The 8,153-nt window shown below is 39.1% G+C and overlaps 1 non-coding gene across 1 annotated transcript; it reads left to right on the plus strand.

Annotated features, from left to right (window-relative positions):
- Nucleotides 1-2,705: 2,705 nt before the first annotated feature.
- On the plus strand, nucleotides 2,706-2,777 carry TRNAW-CCA (transfer RNA tryptophan (anticodon CCA)). The gene has a single exon. It is a non-coding gene; the product is annotated as a tRNA-Trp (tRNA).
- Nucleotides 2,778-8,153: the final 5,376 nt, after the last annotated feature.

Genomic DNA, 8,153 nt, shown 5'->3' on the forward strand with positions numbered 1-8,153 from the left:
TCTAGTATTTTCCTATTAAAAAAAACATAATAGAACTTATACAATACCAACAACACAGTTACCTGCTTCTCTTGTCTAACATTGTTTTATAATATTTCCCAGTTAATTCTTCAAGACCATGTTTTGTTTTTGTTTTCCATGGCTGCATGGTATTTAATCAAATGGATATACCGTTATTTAACTTTTGCCCAGTTGTTGGATACTTAGGTATGCTACTTATGTATAGTATTATAAATATGCTGTAATAAACACCTGTGTGCGTAAATCTTTGTCATCTGGATTATTTCCTCAGAAGACCAATTTCTGGGTCAAAAGCTAAGAGCATATTCAAGGCTCTTGATATACCGTACCGAACTATTTTTGAGAAAGGCTAGCTCAACAGGAATGTCTTACCACGTATAGAAGTTGCACTACAGAACGAAAATCTTTCAGAGGGTTTGCATACAAGCAGGGTACTACAATGAAGTGTGGGGAAACAGGATCAATGGAAGCAGCCCTTCTTCTGGCCGGAGGAGGAGGAGGAGGTCTGTTTTGTTAATATTAGAACAAAATCCTGCACCACATCCTCTCAGAGACTCCAGGCTTGAGTAAATATTACATCAGCGTTTTGGACCGTGAACCCCAACCCAGGTTGCCGTTGGTATGCTGAACTCTCAGGAGACTCGCCTCCTTTGTACTTGTTCTTTCTGCCATGGCTACAGTGATTTCCCCTTTGGCACCTCTGCTCAGACCACTGCTGTCTTTTTCCTGTGCTGTTCCTGCCTTGACATGGCAATAAAAGTTTCCTTCTTTGTAAGTAGATGCCCTTGTTGGCCAACTCTGGATCCTCGGCTCTAGTGACGACCCACGCACCCCTGCTCAAGAGTGGCTTTACCCATCCGCGTTTTCCGTGTCTATAGTTCCCTCCATTCTAGAACTCAGAGACTGGGCTAGGGGATGGGTGCACACAGATCTCCAGTGTTCTGTCTTCTCCGAGATTTCCTGAGGCTCACTTGCATATTGGGTCCCCCTTTTTTGCCTGCTGCAGCCCAATTAGTCAATGAACACATCTCTGGAATTTTCTAATGTTAAGCCCTTTGAAAAGTTGGAAGATTTAGATTATCTTTTGACACAGGTGACAAACGCTTGGGTACTACCACTTTCCCTAAGCTGTTGCGTGGCCGCCGTTCCGACTGTGTACTCAAGACCCTCAGCCTCCTCATTCGGGCACTGTCATTCAGGTTCCTATCAGCTCTGATAGCCTGTGACCTGAAAGGAAATAGAGTTGTTTTAAAGTTCACTGCAGCAACTAGGGACACAGAAAGCTAAGAATAAACAAACTTACCGGGGGATGAGTAGATCATTTTGAATTTGTAATTCAAAATGTTAAATGAGTTAGCACACAAATAGGTCCTTCTGTACATAAGACTATTTTTTTTTAATATAAATTTATTTATTTTAGTTGGGGGCTAATTACTTTACAATATTGTAATAGTTTTTGCCATACATTGACATGAATCAGCCATGGGTTTACATGTATTATAAAGCATCACAAAGCAGAGGGAAGAAAAGTCAGTAGATGGTGTTGGGATGATGAAGTTAACAATTAGGGGGAAAAAAAATCTTTCCCTCTCACACCGCATACTTCATTTACTTAGATTTTTTAATTTACTGTTTTGACTGTGCTGAGTCTTTGTTGCTATGTGTAAGCTTAGTTGCCCTGTGGCATGTGGGATCTTGGTTCCCCAACCAGGGATCCAACCTTCGTTCCCTGCATTGGAATGTGGGTTCTTAACCACTGGACCCCCAGGGAAGTCCCCATTTTGTGAGATTTCAAAGTTATATTTAAAAACAGGTGAATATTGGATTTTGGGGAGAAGAGCTTGCAAACTCTTTGGAAAAAAGTAATGATATGTTTTTCAGTGCAGTTACAAAAAATCTGGAAAGTACAGAGAGCTTCCAGATACCCCCTCACTGTCTCCCTACTTACCCCAGCCCTCCACCCCCAAATCAGTCTCCTCTATTATTAATATCGTGTATTCATGAGCCAACATTGGTTGATACACTGTTATTAACTAAAGTCCATCGTTTACATGAGGGATCCCTCTTTGGGTGAGTTTCTCTTTCTGTGAGTTTGACAAATGTTTGGTGTTTCCACCGTTACAGTATCCCATGAAAAGATTTCACTACTTTAAAAATCCTGAGTTCCTCTAATCCCTTCCTCCCTAATCCTTGGCAATGACTGTTTTCTGTTGTGATTTTGTGATTTTTGTTGTCTTTTATGGTCTCCATATTTTGCCTCTTTCAAAGTGTCTATACACTCATGTACATTTTTCAGATTGTTTTATTTCATTTAGCAATATGCATTTGTTTCCTTCATGTCTTTTAATGACTTGATAGCTCTTTTTCTTTTTTTAAATTGCTGAATAAGGCCACCTGGACCCACTCACCCTCTGTGATGGCCCACACTATGTATGTGGAGTTTGCTTCTCTCTGAATCTGAATAAATCCACCTCTTACCTTAAACACACACACAAACACGCACACAAAATTGGAAAAGATTCCATTGTACGAATATACCATGGTTTGTTTATCCATTCACCTATTAAAGGACATCTTTGATTTTTTAATCAATCCTAACCTCTCAGGAAGCGTCTCTGAAATGTCAAATCTAGTCAGTGTCTGCTCAGACCTCAATTCCTATAATATTTATTTCAACCAGGACTTCCCTGGTGGCTCAGAGGTTAAAGCGTCTGCCTCCAATGCAGGAGACCCGGGTTCGATCCCTGGGTCGGGAAGATCCCCTGGAGAAGGAAATGGCAACCCACTCCAGTATTCTTGCCTGGAGAATCCCATGGACGGAGGAGCCTGGTGGGCTACAGTCCCTGGGGTCGCAAAGAGTCGGACATGACTGAGCGACTTCACTCACTCACTCACTTATTTCAACCAAGCAATTTAGGCTTTAACTATACAGAGCTGACCCTTGAACAAGGTGGGGTTAGGTGCTCCGATGCTACACACAGTAAAAAAATAACCATATAACTTTGCAGTTGTCTTTCTGTATCTGAGTTTCCACATCTGCAGATTCAACCAACCGTGGATTGTGTTGTACTGTGGTACATATTTATTGGAGAAAATCCTCAGAAGTGGACCCATGTACGATTAAAACCCATGTTGTTTGAGGGTCAACTGTACTTTCACATTAGTCTCTAATTATTTTACATGATTAAAAAGTGCCAATAGACTATGAACTTTTTAATAAAATTGAAATATGGTTGACATACGATGTTTTAGGTGTCCTACATAGTGATTTGACATTTGCATGCATTACGAAATGGTCAGTGTGGTTAAGTCTAGTAGCCATCTGTCCCCATAACAAGTTACTAAAATATTATTGACCATATGCCTATGCTGGAAGTCATCCTCGTGGCTTATTTATTCTATAACTGGAGGTTCACATCTCTCAGTTCCTTCACTTCTTTATCCCACCCTGTCCCTTCCCCTCTGGCAACTAACTACCCATTTATTCTTACTATCTGTGAGTTTGTTTTTATTTTCTTTTGTTTGTTTTTTAGATTCCACATATAAGTGATATCATGCATTATTTTTCTTTCTCTGTCTTATTTCACTTAGCATAATGCCCTCTAGATCCATCCATGTTGTTGCAAATGGCAAGATTTTTTTTTTCAACTTAAGGTTCATCCATATCTTGGCTATTGTAAATAATGCTGCAATGAATATTGGTGTGCAAATAAATATCTTTTCAAATTAGTTTTTTGCTTTTCTTGGGAAAGTATTCATGAGTGAAGTTGCTTGATCAGATGGCAGCTCTATTTTTAATTTTTTGAGGAAGCTCCAAACTGTTTTCCATGGCGGCTGTACCAATTTGCATTCCCAATAACGGTGCGTGAGGGCTTCCTTCTCTCTACATCCTCACCAACACCAGTTGTCCTTTTGATAATAGCCATTCTGATAGGTGTGAGGTGAGATCGCATTGTAGTTTTGATTTTAGTTTCCCTGATGATTAGTGATGTTGAGTATCTTTTCATGTGTCTTTAGCCATCTGTATGTCTTCTTTGAAAAAAGGTCTATTCAGGTCCTCTGCCCATTTTTAAAACAAGTTTGTTTTTTTTTTTCTGTCCATGCCTTGCAGCTTATGGACCTTAGTTCCTTGACCAGGGATCAAACCAAGGCCCTTGGCAGTGAAAGCACAGGCTTAACCACTGGACCAGCATAAAGGTTCCTGATGTTGAGTTTTATGAATTCTTTGTATATTTTGAATATTAACCTCTTATCGGAAATATCATTTGCAAATATCTTCTCCCATTCAGTAGTCTGCCTTTTTGTTCTGATGCTTTGCTTTCCTGTGAAAAAGCTTTTTAGTTTGATGTAGTTCCATTTATTTTCACTTTTGTTTCCTTTCCTGAGAAGACAGATCCTACCCCATCCCCCACCCCTACCAACTGCTAAGACTGTTGTCAAAGAGTGTACTGCCTATATTTTCTTCTAGTAGTTTTATGGTTTCAGGACTTACATATAAGCCCTTAGTCCATTTTGAGTTTATTTTTGTATATAGTTTATTTCTGGACTCTCTCTTCTGATCCACTGATTTATGTGTTTGCTTTTGTGTCAGTACCTAGCTGTTTTGATTACTGTAGCTTTGTAGTATAGTTGAAACCAGTAAATGGGATACTTCCAGGTTTGTTCTTCTTTATCAAGGTTGACCTGGCTATTTGGGGTCTTTTGTGTTTCCATGCAAATTTTAGAATTATTTGTTCTGGTTACTTCCGAATTTTAAAAGTTTTGAATAAAGGTGCTGTAAACATTCATTCATGCAAATATTGTGTGGACATAAGTTTTCAAAATCATTTGGGGAAATACCAAAGAGAGTGTTTATTGAATCATATGGTAAGAGTATGGTTAGTTTTGTAAAAAGCTGCCAAACTGCCTTTCAAAGTGTCTGTGCCATTTGCATTCCCATTAGTAAGGAGCAAGAGAGTTCCTGTTACCCTACATCCTCATCAACATTGGTGGTGTTGGTGTTTTGGATTTCACTCATTCTAGAAGCTGTGTAGGGGTGTTTCATTGTTGTGTTAAGTTGTAATTCCTTAAGTGCTTACCTCATATCTTTATCTGTCACTTGTATATCTTCTTCTGTGAGGTGTCTGATCAGGTCTTTTGCCCATTTTTAAATTGCGTTGTTTGTTTTCTTATTGTTGAGGTTTAAGATTTCTTCATATATTTTGGATAATAATCCTTCTTCAGGTAACTGTCTTGCAAATATTTTCTTTCAGTCTGTGGCTTGTCTTTAGTCTTTTTTTTTACTTACGAACTTTTAAGTCATAAAAATAAATTAAAAAAAGAAAAGACACACTCGATTACACTGACATTTAAAATTTCTTTGTGCAAGTAACCAAGATAAAATGAGACATACACAAAGTGGCAAAATTACAGCAAAGATGCCAAATGGTTACTGTGTTTATTATACAAAAAGTTCATGTAATATATGCTCAGAAGACTTTATTACCATAAATTAATGATAAAAAGTTACACAACTAATAAATTTATGGAAAACTGTTTACTCTTGCCAGTAATAAAATAAATGCAAATGAAAATGATAATAAAGTACTCTCACTTTAGGAGCTTATCAAAGTAGCCAAAAATTTCCAATGCTGATAACTAATAGTGTGCTGAAAGATGTTCATGTATTGCTGAGAGATGTCTAAATTGGTAAGTTCAGTTTAGTCGCTCAGTTGTGTCCAACTCTTTGCGGCCCCATGGACTGCAGCATGCCAGGCCTCCCTGTCTATCACCAACTCCCGGAGCTTACTCAAACTCATGTCCTTTGAGTCGGTGACGCCATCCAACCATCTCTTCCTCTGTTGTCCCCTTCTCCTCTTGCCTTCAATCTTTCCCAGCATCAGGGTCTTTTCTAGTGAGTCAGTTCTTTGCATCAGATGGCCAAAGTATTGGAGTTTCAGCTTCAACATCAGTCCTTCCAATGACTGACTAAAACCATCAAAAAGAAAAAGAAATGCAAGAAGGAAAAGTGGTTGTCTGAGGAGACCTTACAAGTAGCTGAGAAAAGGAGAGAAGTGAAAGGTAAAGGAGAAAGGGAGAGAGAGACTCAACTGAATGCTGAGTTCCAGAGAAGAGCAAGGAGAGATAAGAGAGCCTTCTTAAGTGAACAGTGCAAAGAAATAGAGGAAAACGATAGAATGAGAAAGACTAGAGATCTCTTCAAGAGAACTAGAGACATCAAGGGAACATTTCATGCAAAGATGGGCTCAGTAAAGGGAAGATGGCTCTTAGATTTACTTGGTGCCTCCAATGCGTGCTCATGATTGAGGTCGGTCACAGAGGATAAAAGCGGAGCCAAAGATGGGCGCTCAGTGACTTTTCAACAAGCAGAAAAGTCAAACGTAGAAGTTAATAGAATATCAAAATCTTCCCTTTTCCCTCTGTATGCTCAAACCCATTTAATTTTTCACAGGATAAAAAAATCCACTGTTAAGTATTTCATCCAGAAACTTCCTTATGTGTTTATGTAGCCTAAAGAAAGGCACCTCTGTATGCAGATTTCTTCCTTATTCCCCCCTTCCCTGCCTCTTTTCTGCTTTCTTTTGTTTTCTTCTTCCTTTCTCCCTTTGTCCTTCCTTCACTTCTTTCTTCTGTGTGTATTGTTCTGAAACTTAACAATGTAATTTACAATATATCTGCCCATATCAATCCCTATGCACAGTATTTTATCATATGGTACCCTGGTGGCTCAGATGGCAAAGCGTCTGCCTACCATGCGGGAGGCCTAGGTTCAATCCCTGGGTGGGGAAGATCTCCTGGAGAAGGAAATGGCAACCCACTCCAGTATTCGCACCTGGAAAATCCCATGGACGGAGGAGCCTGGTAGGCTAGAGTCCATGGAGTCGCAAAGAGTCAGACATGACTGAGCGACTTCACTTTCACTTCAAATTTATTTAATCTTTTTCCTATTGATGTACATTTTTCTCCTACTGATGGACAAATATTTCCCTTTCAAATAATGTTTCATTGAATATCTTTTTGCCTATCTTTGTATACATGTATTACATGCTCAGTAATATAGATTTCCAAAATTGGAATTGATCGATCAGGCAAATCTCTTTACATTATATTATGTTGGATTTTGATTCTGCTTGGATCACTTGGCAGTGATGTAAAGGGAACATGGTTAACATTTGTGTTTCTTACCAGAAAAAATCTAATGACAGCCCTAGGGGTATTCTCTCCAGCTTTCATCCTCATTTTGCTATATTCTGGCAAACCTGGGCCTATTCCAAAGGCAGAGAAAAAGGAGGAGTTCTTCCATGAATTAGGCAGCAACAGGAAGGTGTTACTACTTGATCATCTCCATTAACCTCTTAGAATGAAAGCCATTCAGAGTTGTCCTTTAAGCTTCCTACTTACATCTTGTCAAGGAAATGGCAAGGAGTTGTGATGAGTTTCACGGGGTCATGGTTCAGCTTTTATCCTCTGTGATCGACTTGGATTATTAGCATCCATTGGAGGATGCAAAGCTAGCTTAGGAGTGTATCCTGGAGTCTCAAAGCAGGATTATTCCATATGCATTAGTAACTCTTAGACACTTGCTTCATTTTCATTTACTTGACACACTGTGCTGCTGACCCAGCCACTAACAAGAATTGAGCTGCTTGTCTATGGCTCCTGTAGCTGACAGACAGCATGCCGAGAACAAAGGTAGGAGACCTGTGGGAGTGTGGGGGGTGAACTGGGAGGCTGAGACTGACCTATACGTACTACTGCGTATAAAATAATAACTGATAAGAACATACTGTATAACACGGGACTACTCAATACTCTGTAATCACCTGTGTGGGAAAAGAATCTAAAAAAGTGAATATATGCATGTGTATAACTGATTAACTTTGCTGTACAGCAGAAACTAACAGAACATGTAGATCAACATATGCCCATAAAAGTTAATAATAATAATAAAAACAGACAAACAACAATAACAAGCCCTAGAGACAGAGGGAAGAGAGTAGTATCCAGAGTTGCTGCAATATATTATATGGAGTAGAGTGGCTAATTTCAACAATTATGTAACATTTAAAGAAACGGGAAAGTGTGACTCATCACAAGGTAAAAAATAGGCAACAGAAACTGCCTGTGAGAGG

Source organism: Giraffa tippelskirchi, chromosome 11, assembly GCF_054371585.1.
Source record: "Giraffa tippelskirchi isolate mGirTip1 chromosome 11, T2T-mGirTip1v1.2.pri, whole genome shotgun sequence".
NCBI classification, from domain to species: domain Eukaryota; kingdom Metazoa; phylum Chordata; class Mammalia; order Artiodactyla; family Giraffidae; genus Giraffa; species Giraffa tippelskirchi.